The sequence below is a fragment of the Acipenser ruthenus genome, chromosome 5 (assembly GCF_902713425.1).
Source record: "Acipenser ruthenus chromosome 5, fAciRut3.2 maternal haplotype, whole genome shotgun sequence".
In the NCBI taxonomy this organism is placed as follows: domain Eukaryota; kingdom Metazoa; phylum Chordata; class Actinopteri; order Acipenseriformes; family Acipenseridae; genus Acipenser; species Acipenser ruthenus.
In genome coordinates, this window is record NC_081193.1 from 4,792,397 (window position 1) to 4,807,700 (window position 15,304).

The 15,304-nt window shown below is 38.6% G+C and overlaps 1 protein-coding gene across 3 annotated transcripts in view; it reads right to left on the bottom strand.

Annotated features, from left to right (window-relative positions):
• The window catches only part of LOC117402439 (transcription regulator protein BACH2-like), an 87,862-nt gene extending 76,416 nt beyond the window's left edge, over window positions 1–11,446 (bottom strand). For all 3 annotated transcript variants that reach the window (XM_034003574.3, XM_034003572.3, XM_034003573.2), the window contains exon 1: window positions 10,997–11,446. The gene's annotated coding sequence lies outside the window, so the exon portion shown is untranslated. The remainder of the gene's footprint in view (window positions 1–10,996) is intronic.
• Window positions 11,447–15,304: the final 3,858 nt, after the last annotated feature.

Sequence of the window (15,304 nt, forward strand, 5' to 3'; positions counted from 1 at the left end):
GGTAGTATTCCTGTGTGTAGCATTCATTTGATAAAATTATACTGTGTGGAGTAGTGGTTAGGGCTCTGGACTCTTGACCGGAGGGTCGTGGGTTCAATCCCTGGTAGGGGACAGTGCTGCTGAACCCTTGAGCAAGGTACTTTACCTAGATTGCTCCAGTAAAAACCCAACTGTATAAATGGGTAATTGTATGTAAAAAATAATGTGATATCTTGTAACAATTGTAAGTCACCCTGGATAAGGGCGTCTGCTAAGAAATAAATAATAATAATAATAATAATTATTAATCTTGCATTGTAACCCTGTACTGCCCTGTAGTACCTGTCACCTTGGGTTAAGGTGTCTGCCAAATACATAATAATAATAATAATAATAATAATAATAATAATAATAAAATGTGAAGTGGAATCGGTTAGGTCTGCATTAGTTCATTTTGTGTGTTATATTAAATTATAAATCACATACTGTATGAGAAATCAACCAATCACTGTTAAGGGTTTGTCAGCATTCCAATACCGCTGAACTTGTGTATAAATGTCATCTCATGCTTTGAACAGAGTAAATCACTCTTTGTTTTTGAGATGAATGCACATTGTGTGCATGCTGTCTTTTATTAGAACAGAAATCATTCAGCACAGTACAAGAAGAGACACCCCACACACAACCTATTCACTTACTGTGCTGATTTATAGCAGTTCTGCAATTGATACACTTCAAAAAAGCATATGAAATCAGGAAAAGTACTACTTTAAATACACATATGAACATATAACAAATGAAAAGTATCTTTAGCAAAGCAATGTGGATCAGCTATGGTATAATATATTACGTAACTGAAGGCCACTCTTTCCTTTTCCACCCCCCCACCCCCTACTTTTCTCATGGAAAATCTGCTTTGCACATGTGACATAAAACCTGTTAAAGTTTCCTCTTTACTCTGAATTTGGTGGTAGACACAATAATGGAAATTATTAGTTAGTGCTATCTGAATGTTATTATTACAGATAATAATGCAAATACAATTCTCTACTAATTGTTTTATGCTCTAAAGTTTCACAATAACCAACCAATTATAAAAAAAAAAAAGACTGAGGGCTGGATTGTGGCTGATTGATTTTGCAGCAGTATGCTTTCTTTCCTTAAATTAAATTTTTTTTAAAAAACAAGGTTGGTATTTTAAAATAGTTTTTAGAAATGTTCTGTAATTTCTTATTTTAGTATTGGCTAAGCCCATGAAACTAACAGAGCTACTAAGCCAGGCATTTCCTTCCGTATGGCTACACCTTTTCATTACCTTGCTCACTATAATTATGCCAGATCAGTTTGTGAATCACCTCTCCTTAACGTAATCTGAGGTTGATTTTTTTTTTTTTTCAGTGGGGTACAGTTCTTTCGGCAGTGCACTTTGGTGTCAAAGTGATTATTTATTTATTAAGCAAATTATTTTTTTTTAAGTTAACAAGTAAAAAAAAATAAAAAATAAACTCCCTCTCAGATGTAGGCTTTAAATTATTCCATTAATGGGCTGTAATAAAGAACTAACACAAAAATAATAAAATAAAAAAGGTTGGTAGTATTTGTAGTAATTCATTTATAGCTGAGGAACACAAGACTAAAGAGCACAGCCAAGACCTTGGAATCTGAGTCATTAGTTTGGTAGGCTTTTAAACCTACTCAAGTCTGACTTCTATTCATAGGCATAAAGACAGAGGAAAGGTACAGAAAGAAACAAGTCAAGGTAAGGTCTAGGAATACCAGACAGAAAAGGCAGGTGAGAAACAAGGCTGAAATAGATTGGTTAGAGAGTCGTCCATCCCCAAACAATCAGAAAGAGGCTGCCTCAATCTGGACTGAATGGCAGGCTTGCAAGAAAAAAAAAGTCATTCATTAGTATGTTAGAAAGAAGATGGAAGCAAGTTTTCTTCCAGGACAACCTTGTACTTGGCTTGATTCATGCCAAAGCTGCCTGATTCCAGCCTTGCTGAAGCACCCCCAGATCATCACCGATCCTCCACCACATTTCACAGTGGGTGCGAGACACTGTGGCTTGTAGGCCTCTCCAGGTCTCCGTCTAACCATTAGACGACCAGGTGTTGGGCAAAGCTGAAAATTGGACTCATCTGGGGGTGCTTCAGCAAGGCTGGAATCGGGCAGATTTGTCTTTGTGAAGGACGCATGAATCAAGCCAAGTACAAGGTTGTCCTGGAAGAAAACTTGCTTCCTTCTGCTATGACAATGTTCCCCAACTCTGAGGATTGGTTTTTCCAGGAGGACAATGCTCCATGCCACACAGCCAGGTCAATCAAGGTGTGGATGGAGGACCACCAGATCAAGACCCTGTTATGGCCAGCCCAATCTCCAGACCTGAACCCCATTGAAAACCTCTGGAATGTGATCAAGAGGAAGATGGATGGTCACAAGCCATCAAACAAATCCGAGCTGCTTGAATTTATGCGCCAGGAGTGGCATAAAGTCACCCAACATCAATGTGAAAGACTGGTGGAGAGCATGCCAAGATGCATGAAAGCAAATATTGATTTCTAAACTCTTCCTAAGTTAAAACATTAGTATTGTGTTGTTTAAAAATGAATATGAACTTATTTTCTTTGCATTATTCAAGGTCTGACAACACTGCATCTTTTTTGTTATTTTGACCAGTTGTCATTTTCTGCAAATAAATGCTCTAAATGACAATATTTTTATTTGGAATTTGGGAGAAATGTTGTCAGTAGTTAAGTATAGAATAAAACAAAAATGTTCATTTTACCCAAACACATACCTATAAATAGTAAAACCAGAGAAACTGATAATTTTGCAGTGGTCTCTTAATTTTTTCCAGAGCTGTATATATATATATATATATATATATATATATATATATATATATATAAGAAACATCTGCTACAAACCAAGGATTACTGTTCCGATAGCTCTTCCATTCTGAGTGCAGGCAATCGTTCCATTAAAATAAATAAATAAATAAACACATCTGTCACATGTTAGGCCTGCTTTTCAGTCACATATGTGAACACGCAAAGGCTCCTGCAAATGCGAACGGGGTTGCAGACCAAAATATGTGGCGGCCCTGGGCCAGCACAGTAGTGTATATAAGGTCTTAGTTAACAGGCAAGGTGAAGAATGGAAGAATCGCTACTCCTGGAGTTGTGGTGAGCTTGTGTACTCCTTGCTAAAGAATCTAGGGGCTGTTTAACATGCCAAAGGAGGTCATACTAAATATAAATGCATTAAACAAGGGCTTCCATTCTGACTGAACATCTTAAACGGCTCAATACATTTTGGTACAGTATTTATAAACGGTTACAGACTTCACTTAGACTAAACTTTTATTCATACAAACACATAACCAGTATTCTATGCAGGGGTGACACCTGTACTGGCATTTTGATAAACTGGAATTGGTTGATTTCTTATAAGTAATTTATAATTATTTTTCAGGAATAAAAAAGTGGTGCAAACTTTGCACTGGAGCAAAAGCTCAGTAAAACAGGTCTAAAGTGTCATTATCAATGCAGCATATAAACTTTGTTCACAATGCAAATGACATCCTAACAATGGAAACATTACAGGTAAGACTTCTGCTTTGCAAGGCAGAATTCCTAACAATGTCACCCTCTAAAACTAAATTATATTTAATCAGAACATATTTAGCATATTTTCCAGTCAACCAAGATTAGCTTTACCACCTTTTCTTTCCGTTAAAAAAGTTTGCTTTGTTGTGTCATGAGGCCTGAAGAACTGATATGTGGCAGACAGTACATAGAAATGTGGTGAGGTGACCTTTAACAAGAAGTACTTTAAGAGAAATATTTCGGGGTTCTGCACGCAAGAAAGAAAAAAAAATGATGGAAACTTGTGAAGGCGGAAAAACTGCAGGAGGAAAACAAATCTGCCACTTGAGAGAGATTAAAGAAAAGAAAGAAAAGAACTCATGAAACAGGGTATCTTCAACCGCAAGTTTAGTCACTCCTATGACAGTGAAATCAGAGGCAGTGAAAAGCCACCGCAGGCTAATCCTGTTGACGGGACACAGGAAGTGAGTACGACGCCCTAACACTGCCTCCCTCCTCCCAACCACCTGTACATGTCTCACAGGATGCAGACACCCCCCCAACCTCACACCCTCCCACCACCACCACCAGCCCGCACACATACACATCATTTCCAGCTTCAGCGCTAAAACCAGATTGTGCATACTGAAAAAAGACAAGAACTTTCACGCTTCGTTTGTTTGTGATGACTAACCTACCCTTTAAAAAAAGGGTTGTTTTTTTATGTTTATTTAAAAGGCAAAGTGTCAACTTGAAATAAATGCACTGATGTCAGGTGCCTTTAATAGCGGGGAGGGGCTCCACGCTCGTGCAGCACCTCTGACTCACAGTTGTTTGTTTGTGGGATACCGTGAAACCGATCAGTCATCTGTGGCCTTGTGACAAACACATTTTCTTTCAGATCACTTTAAGTCCACAATCAAAGCCCTTGCTGCTTAATCATGTACAGTAACATTACCCAGACACCTAAACATTCTCACTTCCACATTTCAATCATCGCAGCACAACTGGCTCCAGTATACGACTTGCTATTTTACTGTTGTTGTAACTCAGAAGCCAGGTGTAATGATGGAAGGGTGAGCACTGATAAAATCCATCTTCACTAGAATAAATATACTTACAATAAATGTGGGTTTTGCTTTAGATAAAAAAATGCCACCCTCAGCGTATACAGATATATACAGTGGAGAACACACTTAAAGAAAAGATAATGGTTTGTATAATATTCATTGACCGGTGACAGAATGTATGAAATTGAGTCAGAAGCAGATTAATGAGCACAGATGCTTTTTAACTCAGCAACAGTGAGTGTACAGTATTTTGTAGATGAACTGCTCTAGTACACTTGGAGAGAAAAAAAAAGATTTATAAGGTATTTTGACCTTTGCCAAAACCCAAGTTACCTCAGGTAGTCGCTGAGTTCAGTGTTCAACTGACTACCCTGGCAGACCAACAACAACAGCTCAACTGCAGGGTCACCCTGGTTTTTTTCCCCGTGCATTTCACAACAATGACATCACTCTCCTTCCCAGGAATGTGCTGATTGTTTTATATATCCTGTATACTTTCATGTGCTTGAGTGACTGGTGTGCCTTAAATAAAAATCAAGACCTTGGCAGGAAATGACATGCCTGAAACCAGCAAGGAATTCAACAGGGCTTTTAACTGATGGTGTTTACAGTGGATACCCAATAAAGTGATCGTAATTCAACTTTTACACGTTTTGTTTTTCGGAGACAATACTGTAACAAAACAAAAATGTGTTGGATCAAAACCCACCAGCATCTCATATTGTTTATATAAAAAGAAAGGAGCATTTAAGAGCATGCAAATACTATATAATAAAACATTACAATAAAAATAACAGCAACAAGAAAAGCAACTAAACGAACAACCCAGCACATGAACAGCTCATCTTTTCCATTGCTGGGTAGGTAAACTGCTTCTGTAACCACAAACTCTGCATGTTGTATTAATAGCATGCACAACATTAACATGTCCTCCCTCACAAGTTCTTTATTTTCACACTGCTATGAAAGCATCCATCCCGTGCAATAACCATCCCGCTTGCTCGATCCCAGCTGCCAGCTCTGTCTCCAGACAAAGTCAATCACGTCAGGTTTACACATCACACTGAATCCCTCAATCACGGGGATCTGTTAAGAAGACTGAGATAGGTAGTATTCTCAGCTTTCTTTGTGGCAAACTGCAGTGAATCCCTACAGAACAGGGAGAGGTGTGCTGTGGATACGTACCGAAACACTACCAATCCCAAAATATTTCTGCACACAAATAATACGGTTTGTGGTAAATCAGGATATAAATGCCAGGCACACAATCTTTAGCCTGCAGAAGAGGCTTTAATAGTGTGCCTAAAAAAGCCAGGTAGCAAACAAACAACAGTTAAAGGGCAGTCTCTGGTTATAGTGGCTACACGCAAACCAGCAGCTCTGTAGGAAAATGCTGACAGGCAGTATTGCTCTCATCTCAACAGCGGTGCACACACACCTACCTGCTAAACACAAACAGGGTATACTGTATGCAGAGCACAGCAAGAGAAACACCTCCACACACTTCCTGTTTACTGAGGCTCGCTTTCAAAACAAACAGGACGGGCTTCTTTAAATAGCCTAATGAAATAATACATGAAATGTGCTAAAAATCTTTCAGCATCCTAGACAAACATATATTGTTTTTATTTCCTAACACATCTTTCTTATTCTCTACCTTTATCATTTTAAGAATTCAATAACCATGTTTTGTATGTAATGATTTTATTACGGAGTGCTGACTCGACCTCTTTGAACACCTATCTTTCTGAAACGTCATTTGCCCCATCTTCTAGAACTGATTTTTAAGATAATAGCGTTGGCTCAGACTTGACGTCTGAATGTGCTGACGCATGCACTGTGCTCAGCTAACAAAGGATTTTTAACTGTTCCTACTCTTTGTTTCAGGACTCTAGTGATGGCAGAGCATTTAGCTACCGGGCTCCTAATCTGGGGGAATCCGTTAAGGACAGTCAATCATTGACCGCTTTTAAACCCAGACTTTAAAGCCTATTTGTTTGCAAATGCTTTATTGGATTGCAAAACACTGAAGGCTGATTCTCACAAAAAGCTATATAAAAATACAGTTGCACTGCATTGAGATTGTATTAAAGCATGTTTTTCTCTGATAATAACAGCCCCACACCCTTTAATGAGACGCTTGTTCTCTGTGCAGAGGTCCTGGATTGTCTTCCTCTCGACCTTGCCAACAGCTGCTCGGCCTGGGAAGCAAAGGGCTATGCTGTAACCAGCACCCTGCAAAGCCTGCTTTTGATATCCACACAGCCGCGCGATTAATGCTGAATGATCTTTCAGAATTAACAATTAGGGCCAAAGGTCATTTTTAAAGAATAAAATCATTTTAACTGACTACAACTACCAAGAAACAACCTGCACCAATACGGAATGGCTTGTTCTCTGCGCTTGGTCATTAAAACCAAATGAGCGCCAGCAACCCAGTGATTCAAACTCATGCCCTTCTGAAGCTTCTGCGACACTGACCATATCATACCAGTGCACAGGATATATAAATTGATTACACGTGATAGCATTAGTTACAATAATCATATTGTGTTTATGTTGAAATAATGACTGCCCCAACCTGTCATTTTTATTTTCATTATTAACATCCTGACAACTTTTTACATTTATAACTTTAAAATCTGCGATTAAAAAAAAAAAAAAAACATAACAAGTGCTCTGGCTTTTCTGTTCCATACCACGTCATGGATCAATATTGCCATGCTACCTGTTTGACAGTGTGGGCAATAATCCTTACACTAACAGTGCACTAGAGCGGACATTTTGAAAAGAGCTTTGAAACAGACTTTAAAGTTCTAAGTCTAAAAAGTTGTCAGGATGTTAACAATGAAAAGACAAATTTCAGGTGCATTATTAAAACATAAGAACATAAGAAAGTTTACAAACGAGAGGAGGCCATTCAGCCCATCTTGCTCGTTTGGTTGTTAGTAGCTTATTGATCCCAGAATCTCATCAAGCAGCTTCTTGAAGGATGCCAGGGTGTCAGCTTCAACAACATTACTGGGGAGTTGGTTCCAGACCCTCAGTTGCAGCAACACGTGGGGACGTGTAACGCTACATTTTTGGGAACCCCGCTACTTACCCTTTAAACATTTAACTAACCTAGAGACTCAATCTGGTTTAATAATAAGCAAAACGTACTGCTCTTTACACTACAAGTAAGCCGCTGTGACATAAAAGAACATGTCTTAATAGTACATAAAAAACAACAAAAAAAGTTCCCTTGTGAAGAACAAGACCATTCTAAACAATCAGCATCTTTATGTAAATGAGACGACCTAATAAAAAGCAGCCTCTAATGAATCACGCTCTGCTCCACTGCCCTATAATGGATGCTTTCGGTGCACTACAATTTACACTCCTCATTCACATGTCATTCCATAACTCTGCTGCGGGAGAGCTATGGCAGAGGCTAGGCTCTGAAACTGTCTTTTGTGTGAAGGGGTTGCCATTCGCATTGGCAGCGGCTTTATGTTTAAACATGCTGGTGTGGAAATGACTTGGAAGGACACGCTGCCTGCCTTTAAACCCTTTTTAAAAACATTTCAAACTAGAATCAGGTGTATTGCTTTACACAGAGAACACCTGCCCACTGTACAGAAGTACCCTCTGCACTGTGAGATGTTACAGGCTGCATGATCTACTAAAAGCAGATGTTGTTGAAAATTTATACCAAAGTCTCTCCACGTTGTGTTACTCTTATTGCTTGGTTTAGTATTCTGTAACCTTGACCTGAATATCAAAGGCTCCATACAATCCCTACATGCAGCAATATGACATCTGTTAGAAGAATATGCCTTACTGATTTGTTCTTTACATTGCCTTAACTTCCTTAACTGTCACAGAACTAAAACAATGGGCCCAATTCACTGAGATTTAACTTGTTCAAAAAACATACATGAGTGAATAGTCCCAATGTGAACAATGAGTGATGGAACAGTTGCAGGTCATCATTAAATCAGATACAGTACTGTAACATGTGAGAAGTGTAATGTGAAGGCACTGGAACAAAGCAATCTGCATTCATGGCGTTTATGCTGCATGCTATCACCCAGCAAGCTGCAGGATGCTCACATTATTCAAGAAATGGGTGTATTTTTCAATGATAAATCATCATTTTCACACTGAAAGCTAAGAACAGATAGTTAAAGCCTATAGATAAAAAGAATACAATTGTATTTAGAAATGTTCTATTTAAAGATGATATAGCACAAAACACTTTTTTTTACATGAATAGCCTACTGTACATAAACACGTGGAACACATGCAATAAACAATTCAGTGGGATTCATAATTGCAGTATATGAAATACTTAATAGTATATAAAACCATTTCACGTCGCCGGAATAACACACACAAAGAACAGTCGATTTTAATATGCATTATCTGTTAAAAAAAAAACAAAAAAAAAACAGACAAACCTAATGCATTCACCCTAAATAAGCGCTGCATGTCATTAGATCCGACTCGTTCTGTAACTGCAATCAGGCCAAGAGCTTTCAATGGCTATTATTTTTAGAAACATGTCACTATAATTTAAAAATAGCCGGGTGTGCAGAAAGGGAGGACACGATTTCACACTGAGCTTCGTTCATGACAGCCAGATCTTTACCCAGAGGAATTACATATCATTTCCTTACACAGCATTTTAAAACCAGGAAAAAAAAACATCTTTAGCTTTTATTCCATTGCTTTACTCAAAGAAATATTGGATTGGATGCTCTGAATATAAATATTTAATATCGCACAAATTCAACAAGTTTCACTTTACCCTTGTGTACCAGCTGCAGACAAATTAGTGCCTTGCATTATATTAGCGCAAATAGTTCAACACCGTAGTTCAAAATTTCAGCGTTTCTTAAAACCCCGTTTTAGTTTTAGAATTTAAACTTACAGAATAAAACAAATTAATTAAAAAAAACACATCTCTGGAATATATTACATAATGCTATGGTGATTGGTATGTTTTAAGCATTCCTGAAAAGCGCATTTTCTCTATGCGGCGCCGCATCACGTCAAGTTGACATTTTCAGGAGTTTGGGACAAAGAAACCAATACGATTCACAAGGGCTGCACGGTCGTTTTGTGCGCGGAAATACAGCCATTGCCATCGTACAGTACTACAAGAGATGAGTTTACTTCACTCTACCATCAATGCTGCATATAAGAGAGCATGTGACATGAGCAGCTTCTATTTTAAAACAAGGGCGTCATGTATACCGAACACGAGTCTATGAATACCATAATCATGCCCATGAGGACAATGCTATATCACACACGGGTACAGACAGCATTTATTTGTGGTCAGGTTAAAGGGAAATACACAATATATTCGGAGCCATATTTTCAACAAACGTTACTTAAAGATGCCCTGGTGTCCGGCAAAATAAATATACCGTAGTAAACAAAAAAATACATCTTCGTCGATATCTCTGCGGAGACTACTACGGTTGACAAGCGCAGTTTGCATTTGCTGTTGAACCAAATAAGGACATCGGTGCCTGCCTTAGTATTACACAGCAAATATTGTGCTGCTTGTATGCGGTTAATTGGACTGTAGTGCTCGTCGCTGTAGACTTTCTTTTTAACCGATGAATGAATACAACACCAAAGCGCTACTTAGGTTTTCACATAAAACGTTTTCTTTTCAAATATATTCGTATTACTATCCAGTTTTGTTCTCCTCAGATAATACATACATTTGACACTGTATTAATCTTATGGGGTCTAGACTGGAGCAATTTGCGGTACCGTAGATTTTATTTTAAAAGAAGATTAAAAGCACATGTATTTTTTTTTTTTTTTTTTTTTTTTTGAGCGGGGTAGCCCGAGTGTCATGAAATGTGCAATTGTGTATGTCCCTTTGCCATGGTCATCTGATCGGTCAAGCCCTTCAAAACTGACAGCTCCGTCTCTGCAAAACAGGACACAGCCATGCTTGACCTCCCGGCACCACCGCCTCCTCCTCCTCCCCCACCTGACTCCGACTGCATCCAAAACACACAAAAACAAAAACTACAAGAATAATACCAGCTAACTACAGCACAGGATGTGCAAGACGTAAAATGAAAAATAAAATCTAACTGGTTAATCTAACTTTAGCTGACGAGGCTGACAAGAACACACGCTCCTCGAGCGCATTCAGAACACATGCATTTTCTTCGCGTTACAGCATTTGTTTTCCGATTTCAGCGCTGCTAATACACCAGCATTACCATTCAAAGCGCCCCACCGACACACACACACACAGGTTCTGTAACTGTACACACGTTGTGCAATTCCAACAGCAAACAAGAAACACAATACTACACGTAAGACGTTCATACAGCTGCTCACCTTTTTCACTTTCGATTTTATTTGTCTTGCAATCCAGCCTTTTTGTCTGTTTACCAAATAAGATTTTTTTCACATGGTAACTTGCTTGCAGAGTTTCCCAAAGCCCCAAAGCTGTATGTATTTTGTGGACAAGGTTTAATGTTCAGCGATTTCGTTGTGTAAAGGGAGTCTGGTTGTTATTATTGGCGTTGTTTTTGTTCGGTGAATGTCAGTGTGTGTTGTTGATCCGTGCCGCGTGCAGCTCCTTCTCTCCCGTTTGTTACTCTCTAATGGAACGCCTACTCTCAATAAGCTACGTTGTTGACATTCGAACGTTGACGTCATCACTCCCTCATTCACAACAATACGCGATACAGATTTGCGTTAGTGCCGCGGGTGTTTGGGCGCCTACTCAAAGAATCGTCCGCAGTTTTCTTGGTGAATTGCCCTAGCTAGCACGCTCAGCGTGCAACCTGTCTGCTCACGCGGCGGGATAATTTCTCTATGATCAATGCTCGCGCCATGGCTTATAAAACTGTGCAGAGCACAAAGAAAAAAACTACAAAGGTATGCGGGACTTGTAGTCACATGAAATAATTTCATTCATATTTTAGGCACTTCTAAAGCACTGTTAAAGGTATCTTGCAGCTTTATATGTAATATACAAAATCCAACATGCATATACAAGATTCAACACCAATGTAGGTGTCACTCTTACAGTTCCAAGGATAATGCATTCCTAAAATATCAAGAAGGACATGTCAGTCAGGTAGTCCAGAGAAACACCTTGAAGATTTTGATATTTTGAGTCCAAAGATTCCATCCTTTCAGTATTATTAATGTTCAGGCCAGATACCCATGCTTATTATCTAAAATGAGCTCAAAATGACTCACATACTGCACTTCCAGAAACTTCAAATGCACACATTTTACTCTGAAAGGGGAATGTTTTCATTTTTATCTTTTATATATATATATATATATATATATATATATATATATATATATATATATATATATATATTAAATGTGTGAGTAATTCAGATGGCCCATGTATTATTTTAGTTTTTCAATACCATATCACACTCAAAGGACCCTTACTTTTAAGCTACCGTTGAGAGAAATGTTCAGCCAGGAATTAAACAATTGTAACACAGCAAAACTAGCGAGAAACAGCTTGTTACAGGAAATATTGTTGAAATATTGTTGCTCTTCTGAGTAGCTTATCCATCCACAAAAAAGCATCCCCCAGCATCCTTTTAATTTCTGCTGCAGAATTTCCACCTCAGGAAGTGTGAATTGAATTATAAATTGTCAGGCCACTACAGAGCCGTCAGGTCTCGCTCTGTGGGAGTGTCTCAGTGAGATCTGACTCTGCTCACATTTCCAATACAGTTCCATGAACCTGGAGATTAAGCCAGCAAACACATGACACTATGAAACAACCTGCAGCTTCTTCCTGTGGGAGATCTTGGCAGCTCACCCACAAGCACCACTGTTTATACATGAGAAAGTCCTCCTTTTTTGATAAACACTGCTGTGGGATGTACATGTACATACACTCATGGCTTTCTTCTGAAGCAAGGCACATTAGAAAGAAACTGCTCAGGTCCACAGCTGAACTGCTGCTTCTAGCAACTTAGTCATTTCTTGCTGGTTTTAGAATGTTTTCTATCATTCTCAGAAAATGTTATTTTTTAAAAACTATAAGCTGGCTTTTATGGATAGGTTTTTAGCAGCACAAGTTTGTGGAGCAAAAACATGATCAGTTTTACAAGTTCAGCACTTGGATAAGTGTTGTCATTTTGGAAAGCGGTATAATAGAAGGAGAAAACTCTCCAGTGCATTCACAAATTAACATTTTAATAGTGTCGACTTTTGAATTAATAATAGAAGTGAGCAAAGCAGGCAAGAAACATTTTGAGAAAATATGCACACTCATATTCGTCCCTGTGCAAACCTTTAGAACATTTTAGTATTTCATTCTCAATCTGAATATATTTCAATAAAGCACTGCTTGAAGCTCAAACCTATTCTGCGTATACTACAGTATACCAGTGACAAAGGGAGTTGTCTTTCTTTGTTTAGGTTTTGCTTCAGAATTGAATCTCCACTTGCTTCTGGGAAGTATTGCAGTATCACTGTTCCCGGCAACAGGCGTTATTGTACTGTGCCCTTTCCAGATGCTTCACCTAGCTAGATTATATTTATTAGGAGAAGAGGAAAGCTTTGATATGAAGAGGTCCATGACAAACATGCTTTAACCTTGGTGATGCACTCTTTCATTGCAGCAGTGGTGATGCACTCTTTCATTGCTGCAGTGGTGATGCACTCTTTCATTGCTGCAGTGGTGATGCACTCTTTCATTGCTGCAGTGGTGATGCACTCTTTCATTGCAGCAGTGGTGATGTACTCTTTCATTGCAGCAGTGGTGATGCACTCTTTCTTTGCTGCAGTGGTGATGCACTCTTTCATTGCTGCAGTGGCTTTCCACTGACACGGCTGCAACCTTTGAGCTCGTTTCAGTTTCAGATTCTTATCTTTGGAAGCTGGTTTCTCTTAGTTTGAAAAGGATAACGGCTTTTGTTACAGGACGGCACAGTACCAACAAGAGCCAGGAAAGACTCCTGTCACACAGCTCATGCAGCCATTCAGTCCTGGGCCTCCTCACCAGAGACTGCCAGCTGTGCTGAATGTTGTGGTGGGTTTCTGACATGGACTAATATAAACGCTCTATTTAACCAGGGAGGACAAACTGAGAACATGTTCCTATTCACAGTGGAGACCCGGGGAATACGGTGGGGTATGGATAATTATCTAGGATAGGAAGAATTGAAGGTATAATCTTTCTTGTACAATGCCTACGATCGAACTTGACGTAAACTGAATGTGAAGTCATTACCTTAACGGGATTGGTCGTTATCTTCTGGAAACATTGTAAATATCAAGTCTGCATTCATGAGCTGTTGAATACGTGGCAGTGACAGCAGCAGTATATTTACAAAAACAGCTAATAAAACATACAACAAAAACACTTGACCATTTAGTGGCTATGGTAGTGAGCACTACTTTTTATAAACTAAACTGGTTGCTGTGACTTTGAAGAAGAAATGATCTACCCAGTCTTAATGAGCTCCTTAATTTGTAGTGACAGGATTTTTGTCTAGTGAAAGTATAACTAGCGGTTTGAAAATGTGCCAGTCTCACTGTGCCCAAGATACGAAATCTGATCATTCAAATAAAGAAGTGTTTTTCTTACATATCAAGGCATTGGGACAAACTGGCATAAAAACAGTTAAAAGTGGGTCTCCAACTTTGCTTATCTGGTCTGTTTAAAAGGTCTTGTATGTATTGTAACTAAGATTCTGGGGGTCTTTTTTGTATGGGGAAACAATGTATCCTCTGTGTGTTGTTTTGTAGCTTACAAAAATGCATGGATTGGTATATCTGTATCTGCAGCCTGCCAAAGGACATCCCTATAAAAGCGATGTGACTGTACACATGCATTAAAAACAATAACAGTGGATCACAAGAGGATCTGAATGCTGCACAGTCAGAAGCCATTTCTAAAATGCTAGCAAAAAATAATACAAAATAATACAAAATTGCAGAACTGACCAATCAAGTCTTCAAATTGCTTGGCGAATTTTAGTTGAGCACAGTAACTTCACCCTAGCACAATGTTAAACTCTTTTTGACCTTTGACCTCAATAATAGTGACTCTTGAGAACCTTTATGAACTGTTTAAGGCTGTTTATTGAAGGTGCCATTGTCATTCACTTGTACTGAATAGACATATGAATGACTGCAGGTGAACATAAACACTGGTTATACTGTGCAATATTACGAAAGAGATTTAATGGCCAACTTCAAGTAAACATTTACCAAAACAGCTTCTTAAAAAAATCAATACTATAATGTACATGTGATAAGCTTTATCCTTTATAAAAAGTTTTTGTTGCCAGTGGAGTGCAGATTCTATTTACGTATAAGAGGTCTGTGTTCATAAAACTGTAATGCTGAAATTGACAGTCTACAACAGTTTAGATCCGTTTCATTTATATCCAGCTTTAGATAATTCATTAAGATAAACAGGAATAAACTTGAAATGAGTTCCAGCTTTGTGAATAAGGCTTAAAAGTCTTAAAAACGAAACCATTAAAACCCCCTGTGAATCCCTAGACTGACAGTTATCTCCAAATGAGTCATAACCAGAATACTATGGTGTAAAACCAAAACAAGCAGTGCTTCTGCACTGAGCTGCACACTGGCGAATGCTGGTCAAGGAATTTCACTTGAAAGGAGAGATGACTCATCTCTGAGTGATTC